Source organism: Meleagris gallopavo, chromosome 11, assembly GCF_000146605.3.
Source record: "Meleagris gallopavo isolate NT-WF06-2002-E0010 breed Aviagen turkey brand Nicholas breeding stock chromosome 11, Turkey_5.1, whole genome shotgun sequence".
In the NCBI taxonomy this organism is placed as follows: Eukaryota; Metazoa; Chordata; class Aves; order Galliformes; family Phasianidae; genus Meleagris; species Meleagris gallopavo.
Window position 1 is genome coordinate 863594 of NC_015021.2, and position 11224 is coordinate 874817.

At 41.9% G+C, this 11224-nt stretch overlaps 1 protein-coding gene across 1 annotated transcript in view; it reads left to right on the forward strand.

The window, feature by feature from the left end:
- The window catches only part of AMER3 (APC membrane recruitment protein 3), a 33876-nt gene extending 25543 nt beyond the window's left edge, over positions 1-8333 (forward strand). The window contains exon 3 of the mRNA XM_010716350.2: positions 7663-8333. The gene's annotated coding sequence lies outside the window, so the exon portion shown is untranslated. The remainder of the gene's footprint in view (positions 1-7662) is intronic.
- The last annotated feature ends 2891 nt before the right edge of the window (positions 8334-11224 follow it).

Genomic DNA, 11224 nt, shown 5'->3' on the forward strand with positions numbered 1-11224 from the left:
GATTGGATGCTACTGTCATGTGAATACCTATCAGAAGACCTCAAACCTGGACTGCCTGGGCTGAATCTCGGCATCTCAGCAGCTTCCCTGGTCTCTTCAGCTTTATGATTTTGGGGCATCTCTAGGCTACTGCTCTTTAAACACCACAAGAGTTTTTAAAGCCTCAGAGATGCAGATGGATTCCTCAGTCTAAGTGTTCTATAGCACACCAATCAGATAGCTGTGAGCGAAACAAGAAGTTTCATCAGCTCATAAGCCCCTCTGAGGGTGTAATTTTCCCTGATAATACATTTATCTTCTGTAAAAAAGATTAATGTGTCCTGAGACCTCTTCATGAGGGCTGCACAGCCTTAGAGCTCACAGAGGCACTATCTCCTTCTGAGTGTGGCAGAAAACTCCTGAATTTACATCAGAGACATCAGTGAGCTTTCAGACCTCTGCCATGAAGCAGTGCACATGAGCCTGGCATTGAGGAGCTGCTATTATTTTTGCATGCCTTGCCATTCTGTGAGAAGGTAGGGTTCTGGTATGCAAGGTGGGACCCTTCCATGGGTTTCTGGAAGAAAACATTCCTCTGTCAATGTAAGAGGCTGCCCCAAGAAGTCTCATTCCTCTCCTGAATGTTCTACAACTTAACTTCAATTCTGAGTTGGAAAAGGTTCCATTTTATATTCTCACATTTGATGTGAGATGTGACCTGACACTTTCAGATGGAAGCAGTGGTGGATTTGCCCTATTTCATCATCACTCAAAATGAAACCACTGACATCGTATGTAACACCTGATAATTTCTTTCTATTTCTATTTCTTTCTTTCTGACTTTCTTCAGCAAGAGAGAATGAAATTCATTTGTTCCTGAGAATGTAAGCATTCACTTTATTTAAATTTGAAGTTGTTCCACGCTGCTTTATCTGCATGTCACATTACTGCTTCATGAAATTTATTAAAAGCCCATTTCATATAGATCTAACAGCAGGTCTCTTTATTGCCAAAGAAATATCACAACAAATAGAGTAAGGAGGTGAAAATGAGCAGGACTTGGTAAGCTACAACACTGAGGTTAGTTGACCATAGACAATATTCCAGCAAGACTCGATTTCAATTTTAGTTTTGCAAAATCAAGGAGTGATAATCTTGTAGACGTTTCTGTTGCAACTGTGCCCACATATTCCATACCTGGATGTCTGATTTTCTTTCCCCTTACCCTTCTTCTCTGCCTGTGCTAAGGGGAAAACAAAGATAGTTTAGGGGTATCTGTCCCAAAGAACTAGAAATGAAGTCTAGAAGGAATAATAGCAAACATCCACGGATGGATACTGAAAGTTGTGTGAGTATGTGGGAACAACGAGATGCTACCAGTTCAACCATCAGAAACTGAAGTGCCAGCTAGTGCTGTCTTACTTGTAGGGCGGATTTCCAACCAGAGCAATCTGCTTAGGACAAAATATTACATTACTCGTTTCATTGGAACAGTAACAAGGAGCAAATGAAGGCTAGTACTGTTGGTTAATCATAAATGGGAATCAATATCTAGGTAGACTAGGAGACAATTGACAAGGCAGAGATTGGCCATCAGAAGCCTTGGAAGGGAGGTTAACTACAAAATGCTCTTGTTACAGAATAAAAGAGGTCAGGGAACGCATGCAAAACAACAGACATTTGAGCTAGCATAACAGAGAGAAAAATACTAGCTCTGTGACAACATTCTGAGTGGATACAACAGGCAATATTCTGCTCTCCAAAGCCAGGGGAAAGGACAGTTTTGATATCTGGAAGTAAAATGAACAGAACATGAATTAGAGTATAAGTCATGTGGATAAAATGATTTTATGCACAAAGCAAGCCAGATGCAGACATGGTCTGGATGTGAAAATATTGAAAGAATATTAAGGCAGAGCACTGCAGAATCTGGCAGAACAGTGGGCTTTGACTAGCAAAAGAAAAGGAGCTGGCTTAGGAAAAATAATTGCAAACGTGCTTATACAAATCTGTTATCTGCTAAAATGATTATTAGGGTCTTTTTTGCTGACCCCAAATTTAGCAAGTCAACAAACATACCACAAATGTGCCACACGAGGATGAAGCAGGATTCACTGCAATCCAAGCCAGCCGTGCCCTGCAGACACAGCTAGCTGGTCCTTAGCAGCTGATGAGCCAGATGCAATTGTGACACTGCTAACTGCCTGTAAATTACATCTTTGTGACAAACTGAAGAATTTGAGGGGCCTTACTGCCTTCATTACCATTTCAATCAACATCAGCAAAATGCAGCACTGGCAAGATTTGAATGAGTATCCAATAAAAATAATCTGAAATGCTCGTGATAGCTAGAAGAAGAGATTATTTACAGAATACTTAATTATAAGCCTCCTATTTGGCAAAGATTTTGCACATGTGAACTTGTTTCAGTGCATCAGATATTAGGTCTGTGCTGGCAGCTCTTTCGTAGAGATAAGAATTAAGGTTGAGGAAGGCAGAATGGAGGCATGGGAAATTGATTTTCAGACTGTCTATGACCTTGACTCAGAGGATGAATGTGAGCTGTGAAGCAGACAATGAGGGTGGGAACAAGCTGCAAACAGCAAAACAGCAAACTTCATTTGGAACCTGAGATTACAGATACAAATTCTGACAGTCCGATCCTGCCCATGTAATCATGTGCACTGAATATGTGGTGATATTGTAACTTACAGGGACAGCTGGGTGCCTATGAAAGCACAACAAAGCTCAGACACTATTTCCTCCAGGAGAAACACATTAGAATGATGTTGTTCAAGTAAGTTGGTGTTAAAGATGGGCTGGGATGGAGCAGGGGAAGATTCTATCTAATATATCAGTTACATTATCACATTGTGATAATCCTGTTTGCTTACATGCTCATAAAGTACTTCTACTAACTCTCCTTCTGATCTGAAATTTTTTAGTATGTATCTGCAAAAAGAAAAGATTTAGAGAAGGAATACGGTCATGAAGATAGAGAAAACTACTTGTCTCAGGTGAACTACATGAGATGCAGTTAAGAAAGGCAGGGAACATTTGCAATTTGTCACTGAATTATGGGGACAAATAAAAACAGATCTGGTTCCCAGCAGTACAAACAAGGACCCCGTTATGACTGCACAACTGTGATTCTCCAGCAAAGAGTCAAGTCTTTTTTCTTTCTGTGCCTTTTCTATTGTGCAGCAAGAGGAAAGGAAGAGCTAGCAGCTTAGGCTGGGACAGTGCTTTGTCAGCACAGGTATTATGTCTTACAACACGCAGGATATTATGCTGGCACAGCGTTCTCTGGCAGATGTAGCTTATAACAGCAGAAAATGTTTTTACAGTACAGCTTCTTGATTCCCCGAGAGTGGCAGATTGTCTTTCTTACAACGTTGCTGTCAGGTCACACCCCAGAGTGCTGATCTGTGCCCAGCTGGGTGATGGAACATTCAGTACTACAGCCGTACCCTTTGTGCTATGGCTGTTTCTCTCTTCTGCTTAGAAAATACTGGTTTAAGATCTCTGGAGTGGCATACAAAGGCTGGAGAAAGTCAAGGAGTAGAATTTGCACTCCATTTTAAAACTCACTACAACTCAGTGTGAGGTCTACAAGCAAAAAAATGCACTGTGTTCATAGTTAGAATATTACACAAAGGATGGATTTAGAACCTTATGCAGAGTTACCCATAACTCATGATCACCAGCATATCTGCACACTCTTTCTTTTTGGTCAGTCTTCAGCAGGACTGCAATCCAACCTAATACTGCCAGTATTTTGGGAAGCTTCTACAAAACATGCTTCTAATCAGCAGTCACAGCACTTACTTTCGTTAGTGGGCAGGAGTGTGCTCAGGGCACCGTTCAGAAGTGACGCATGCTCTGAGAAACTGAGCTGATTGGGAAATGAAAATCCTTCCTGCAAAATATTTTGCTGTTTTAAAAATGGGCCAATTACTGATGATGGTATTTTAAAAATGTTTTCTTTCATGAGATTTTCTGAATAACTCCATGGCAGACTAATGAAATAGATTATCTATTTTGTGCCTCATGCTTTTGATCAATTCTGTACTATTAATGGGCAAGTGATGCAATCTAGGAAACCATGCATTTTTCCTATTTTTCTGGATACTTTTTTTGTTGTTTTTGTTCCAGTAAAAATGAATTCTTATAGCATTCACAAGTTTTGAAAAGCTGTTTACTGTCCATCTGCAAGTCATTACAAGAAAAAATTCCCAGCTAACTTTCAGTCTACATAACCAGCTAGAACAATCAGCTCTGCGTGATAATGCTGAAGCAGAGCTATTAAATAACCTTGACATCAAGGTTACAGCAATCCAAATGGCCAGGCTAGATGAAGAATGCTTCAGGGCATTCCTCCATGGTAGAAGTATCTCCTGCAAAGAGCCTGCCTCGATTCCCCTTTCCAGTTCTGACTGCCTTGATTTAGAATGTCAACCCCTGCTCCCCTTCAGCTGCATCAGCAGGCTTTTCTCCTACCTTGCAGAGCACACATTAGCTCAGTGCTCCTTCACATACCTGGTTAACTCTTCACTCATCTCATCACTCTGAGTTCTGGGGTTCAGAACACTACCATACCTTTGTTCTTTGTTGTGGATGCCCCATCCCTGGAGGCATTCAAGGCCAGCCTAGGCTCTGGGCAGCCCGGTCTGCTGGTTGGTGACCCTGCACATAGCAGGGGAATTGAAACTACATGGTCACTGTGGTCCTTTTCAACCCAGGCAATTCTATGATTCTTTGTCTCAGATGAGAGAAAGAGAAACCTTCTGTTGTCCCGCTACAAGATTCTTCACTCTATGCCCTTGAAGGGATCTGTGGCCCTCCATTCTAGCTTGCCTCTGAGGTTAATAGCTCCCAAGACACTCTTCTTTCTAGCAGAGACTATATCAAATGTTTTTAAACAGATTCCCTTAGGCAGATGAGCAACGGATCTTGCAAAACATCCCTTCTGGCCTTAAAGGGCCAGTATTCCACTGCAGCAAACAAAAGATTAGATCGTGTTATGTTTCTTAGGCAACCTCTGGAAGAACTAGATGAATCAAAAAGTAAAACAAATAAAGAAATTCCAAGGATGTACAGCAAGACTTAGAAATTCCAGCAATAAACAGAGCAGAAACAAGATAAATCTTCAAATGTGGCTGTAAAAGGAAGGACTGAGAGCTGGGACATCACTGAGAATATCCCACAGTTTCAATCTGCAGGGACAGCTGAGATATGACAAAAACTGCAACATGAACCGCATCTTCCGAATTCCTTTCTTGTTCATCGGTCTGTAGTCCTACTCTGCTGTGCCACCTTGTGCTCACGGGCTGATAATGCACTGCTCCATGGAGGGCAGTCATTCCTGCTTCAACTGGGTCAGTAATGCTGCACCAGCCAGTCTACCCCATCTGATACAGCTAGAAAAAGGACACGCGTGTATCGGAACGCTGTATTCTCAGGATCCTTTTTGTATTCTCATGAAGCTCAAAGTATTCACAGATGCTGTCAGATTTTTTCAGTGATCACAGGCAAAGTATTGATTTCAGAGCAAATCAGGTAAAACCTGCATGGTGGATATCTCTCACACTTTGCATGACCTCCTGGCCTTTCCTTCTGGGCTTCTGAGAAGCACAACCCAGCAGCGTTATCCCATTAGCAACTCTGATGGTGACGTGTAGTACTCTGAAGAAGCACATCACCACCCTGAATCTTACCTCACTGTAAAGAGGATGTTTCACCAGAGCAACAGGGCTTTGGTGAGATTTTTCAGAGCAGATGATGCTTTAGAGATCTTCAAACTCCACTACTTTATGAGTTGATAGAAAAATACCTTCCCGATGGCAGGACACACACTGGGAACATAGCAGAGAACTTGGAAAGAAATCACAGCGATTCCAGCAGATGAGAATGCCTTTGCACTTAGCAGCTTTCAGATCGTTCTTCCAGACAATTGCTAAACATCCTTGTTTTTTCAGGGAATGGCAGAATTCCAGTTCAAGTGCCAAAACTCTCATTCTTGGCAAGCATTCTGAGTAACAGGGGCACGGAAAAGAAAATGAACTTGTTAGCAAAAAATCTTAGGAGTGACAGAACTTGAGGGGCTACCCCCAGCTGGTCTGGCTTCATCACTCTAGGCGTATGAAGCCCAATGACTTAAACATATCAATTATGTAAAAATCATGCAATGAGGCCCCCCTGCTGGAGGCCTCCATAGCAGAGATGTGCAGAGATTGCACTGCAGGGTCTGGAAGCTGAGTGAGCAGCCACTTGGTGTCAGAGTTCCGCCGGTACTTTGTGTCTTGTGGCATCCTGCACCTCCACAGCAAGAGCTGGCAGTGCTTCTGCTGTTTCCAGGCTCACTGAACAGGGCTGGGTATGAAATGGGCTCACTGATCCTTTTAACCCATGGAAAATCAGCCATCAGATCAAGGATTGCTGTGCTGGCCAGCCAAATAGTGCTGCAATGTGTGTTTGAGATTCTCAGAGGATTAGGAGCCTGCCCAGGTCGGGAAGTGTTGCCGAGGCAGGCAGGGCTGTGGCTGCTCCTGGGCACTGGAATCAGTGCCATCACTCCAAGAGCTGGTTGTGCTGCTGCCTAGGAGAGCTCTCAGGGTGGTGGCACACAGAGGACTCTATGCATGGGGCAATTAAGAAAAGGATGAGCCTACTCTTCCCACAGACAATTCCTGCTAAGAACCCGCCTTAGATACTTTTGAAAAATAACAAATAAGCAATGATGGCTATCTCTGGCATACTGAAGCTTAGGAACTCTTTAGATGTTATTTCGAGTACAGCTATAGTGGCCCTCTTGAATCCCTCATACCACACCTAATCCTGGGCTTCTTGCAGTTCGTGCCTTTCTTCCCATGAAGCAGTCACTGAACAACCCTTGCAAAGGGCTCTGCTGGGCAGAGATTCCTGGAAGAGCACACATTAAAGACTCCAGAGAAGAACAGATGTATTCCCTCCACATCTATTTGCTTTGTTTCTACATCACTGCTGTCAAAGCAGGCAGCAGACACAGATGTGACAGGAAGGGAACAGGATACCTCACAGCATTGCACTCTGCTCTGTTAGAATATTCTCAGTGAATGTTATAGCAGTAGATATCTCGATGCCAATAAAATATTTACCTATGTCCAGGAAGAGGCGGGTTTTCATACTAAATGTTGCCATTTTATGTGCCTGAAATACTATTTACTTTGAATCAACAAAGTAGCACTCTGGTGGTAGCCAGTGTCTGATCTCTCCTTCATTCATTTTCCCTTCATTCTTTCAACAGTATGTTGTTAAATAAAATATCAGAAATAATTGGCCTGTCAGTATCCAAAGAGGAGCTATGAGAAAGAAGGGGACAGAGTCTTTAGCAGGGTCTGGGCTACAAGGGGAAATGCCTTCAAGCTCAAAGAGGGGAGATTTAGTTGGATATAAGGAAGAAGTCTTTTACAGTGAGGGTGGTGAGGCACTGGCACAGGTTGCCCAGAGATGTGGTGGATGCCCCATCCATGGAGACTTTCAAGGCTAGGCTGATCAGGCCCTGGGCAACCTGATCCAGCTGTGGTGTCCCTGTGCACTGCAGGGCAGCTGGACTACATGGCCTTCACAGGTCTAAGGATTCTGTGACTCTATGATACTATGACAAATATGCAAACACTTAGGATGTTTTTGCTTGTATTGCAGGTGATTGCTGAAGAACCCACTTGTAGATATGGATGCAGCCCACTTCTACATATTATATTGCATGGCAAAATAACAAGGACGTTGCAACTGCGTCAAACTCAACAGGACTTTTCACTAGAAATGCCACCAGCGGGGTCACAGCAGTTGGTGATGCCAGCCTGTCTCAGCAGTTAGTGCTTCCTGACAACTTCATGCCCTTGAAACCATGTTTTCAGATGGATGTTAAATAATACTCTTCTTAAAACAAAAAAAAAGTAGGATTTTGGAGGAAGTTGTGCCATGACAAGAAGGTTTAAGAAAAACAGTGTATTTCTGTCATATTTTGCCACGTTACAACAGAAAACGTCACTATATTTTAATACACAGATATATGCAGAATGATCATTCACTTGTGAAGTTATTTTGAGGAAGTATAATTATTTTTCATTGCCATAATTTTTCTTGAATTTTACAGAAATGCTTTGTATATTTTATGGCAACTTTTAATCACCTTAAAGCAACAGGGTTGTAGATGGTACTCTACATTACTGTGGCAAGATTTACTCCTTGGGGAAAGATATTCTGAAAATACCCGAACAAAATATCAGTAAGCATAATATAGTATCACAGAATCATAGAATCACAGAACGGCAGAGGTTGAAAAGGACCACAATGCTCATCTGGTTCCAACCCCCTGCTGTGTGCAGGTCGCCAACCAGCAGACCAGGCTGCCCAGAGCCACATCCAGCCTGGCCTTGAATGCCTGCAGGGATGGGGCATCCACAGCCTCCTTGGGCAACCTGTTCCAGTGTGTCCTATGCTGTCCAAACACATGCATTTATCATGTAGCAGAAATTATAAATATACTAAAAATTGGTGGATTAAAACAGAACTTAGTTGACTTTGTTTTAAAGGAGAGAAAAAACTCTGTTTATGTCCCAAAAAACAGCTGCCTCCTTTTTCCAAGTGATAAACCAGAAAGAACTGGGTAAGATACATTATTAACACAATTTTCATTTTTTTTTGTAAAGATGTGGTTGGAGTCAGTTTAACAGGACAGTTTTTTCACACCCTAAGTCTAATCTGATCTTGGCTGCCTTATCCTTGATCATAAGTGCACAAGTAGCAGGTGATGACCCCTTTCCTTTTGGAATTACAGTGCTACCTTCCGTACCTTCATTAACTTCGCTCACCAACTCTCTTTTTACAGATGATAATACAGAAAATAATACAGCAAATTAAAATAAATGATGAAAAAAATCACACAGACATTTGTAAGTACAAAATTTCAGGTCCTTTTCTATGAAATTTCTTATCTATTTCCTGTCCTGTTTTTACAAAAACAGAAGCAGTGACCAGTTATGTGCACGTGTAACATCAGAAAAACAATTAAAAAAGGAAAATAACTATGTACTATTTGAAAGAGGAAAAGAGGGTTTTTCCCTCTTGTGGTTTACTGAAATGTACCAGAGTGTCGTGAGAAGGATTATTTTTAAAATGCTATTTTCTGCTAAAGCCTTGACATTACTTCTTCAGTGCAGAGTTCACTCAAGTTTCAGAGGTTTCTGGAACTCCCAGCACTCAGATGTAAACTTCAGATATGAAGTATCAGGTACTGTATTATCCTTAATAAAATCCTACTTACTGCTGTGAGTGAACAGAACGCTTATTGCTTTAAGGAACCAGAGTGTAAATCATCTCATACCAGCAAAAATGTTTGGGAAAAATGTAGGAAGAAATATCCCACATGCACTGCCAGGATTCCTTCCGAAGCAGAGTACAATATGGAGTTTGGGTACTCCAGACAAAGATGAGTGATGTGAACTTAGCAAAAAGTTTACAGCAATTCTTTTATTTCACTTAAAATGTAGAATTGTTTTAAGTAGGTTGGAGTGTTTGGTGGCAAGATATTGTAAATCCTTATGGTGTGCAGGAAATGCACAGGATGTGTGACAGGGATATTTAAGAGAGAACAATGATACATATTCTGACTTTTACATAATGGAAAGGATATAGAGCAGTGGGACTTTTGGAGGATAAAATATACATGTGTACATCTTTGAATATGCAGCTAAAAAGAGAGTTCATGCATACTTGTCGAGGTCAAGATTAGGGAAGAAATGGGAAGTATGTATTGTTTAGAAAAATCTGAGTAGCAGATTAATAGAATTTACCATGCGTATATGAATATGTAATTATGATACATATGCTACGTTTAACATATTTTGTTAACTATTTTTCATATATCATATTTGATGTATATATGCTTTATGTATTATATTTTAGTTACCATGTGTATTTTGGTTACATTATGTATTAAAGTCACTTGGATTCTATGTTATGTTTGGCCTCTAATCAACATCATTTTATTGTTTTATAAGATGCTAATGGATCACTATTACCCAGCACTGAAAATTTATCATTCAATGAAAAAATCTACTGCTTAGGAAGAGTTTATGTATTTTTTTTAAATCCCCAGCCTACATCAGAGGCTTAAACAGGCACTATCCCCTAATTCTTTTCCTCTACAAGATAATGTGGTACATCAGCCAATTAGCATTGGGAGAATCAGAACACTGAGATCAGAATACTATATACTCTAATTTTATCCTGAGGAAGTTAGTAGATTATCAAGCTTATGCCATTCGGAAAGTGGATTAGCTTCTAAATGTAGGAACTCACTGCTTTGAGAAGGGAAGGGGAAGAGTGTAAGAGGAAGGGAATTTCTGGCCTCCCTGAGGCGTCAATCCTGACCTAGCTGCTCGACCAAAGCTCTCCCTTACCTTGCAAGATGTGCTTCCCAAATGAATAAGTCGGCTCCTGGAAGGAAGTATTCATTTCCAGACACCTCTTTGAGTGTTTCATCTTCATTACTTGTAACCGTATGATGAAACAAGGAAAATAACAAGGGTTAAATCTGGCATAAGAGAGCAGGCTGAAGACTGAAGCCCAGGGCCAGGGGCGTGCTCCTGCGCAGAGCAGAGCAGTGGATGCCTAGGGATCAGGCAGTGTCTGCAGGACATGGTTGTTCCAAGAGGCTGGGCTGCCATGGGCAGAACTCAGGGCCCTGCTCCCGTGTGCCCAGGGCTGGGGTGGGAGTGCTGTGAGGTAAATCTGGCCAGGGCCTCAGCGATGTGTGGGGAAAGCTGCGCACCTTCCCTCTTTCTCTGAGGATAGTGTGAAGATTTCAAGAGCAGAGAAAGAACAAAGCACACATTGACTGCTGCTCCTCCACAGCAAATCCCAGGGTGCTTCTAACAAGCTAGGAGCAAAGATGGATGCTCCAGCAGGTGGCCAGGGGTCTCCTGAAGAGTGACACGCAGGCAGGGTGGTTGCATCCTACTGCGAGCTGTGAGACCAGACCACAATCCTCTGGCTGAAACCTGAGCTGAACTTCCTTTGGAAACAGCCAGTTTCCAGTTTCACACTTCTCAGGCTTGCTGGGACGAGAACCAGATGTACTGCAACACAGTGAGTGCCCTGCTAGGACACTGCTCACCCTGCCACAAGCAGCAAGCAGCATCAGAGTGCACTTAAAACATTATTACTTTGCCACAAAAGATTTTTCCTTCTTCTTTTTTTT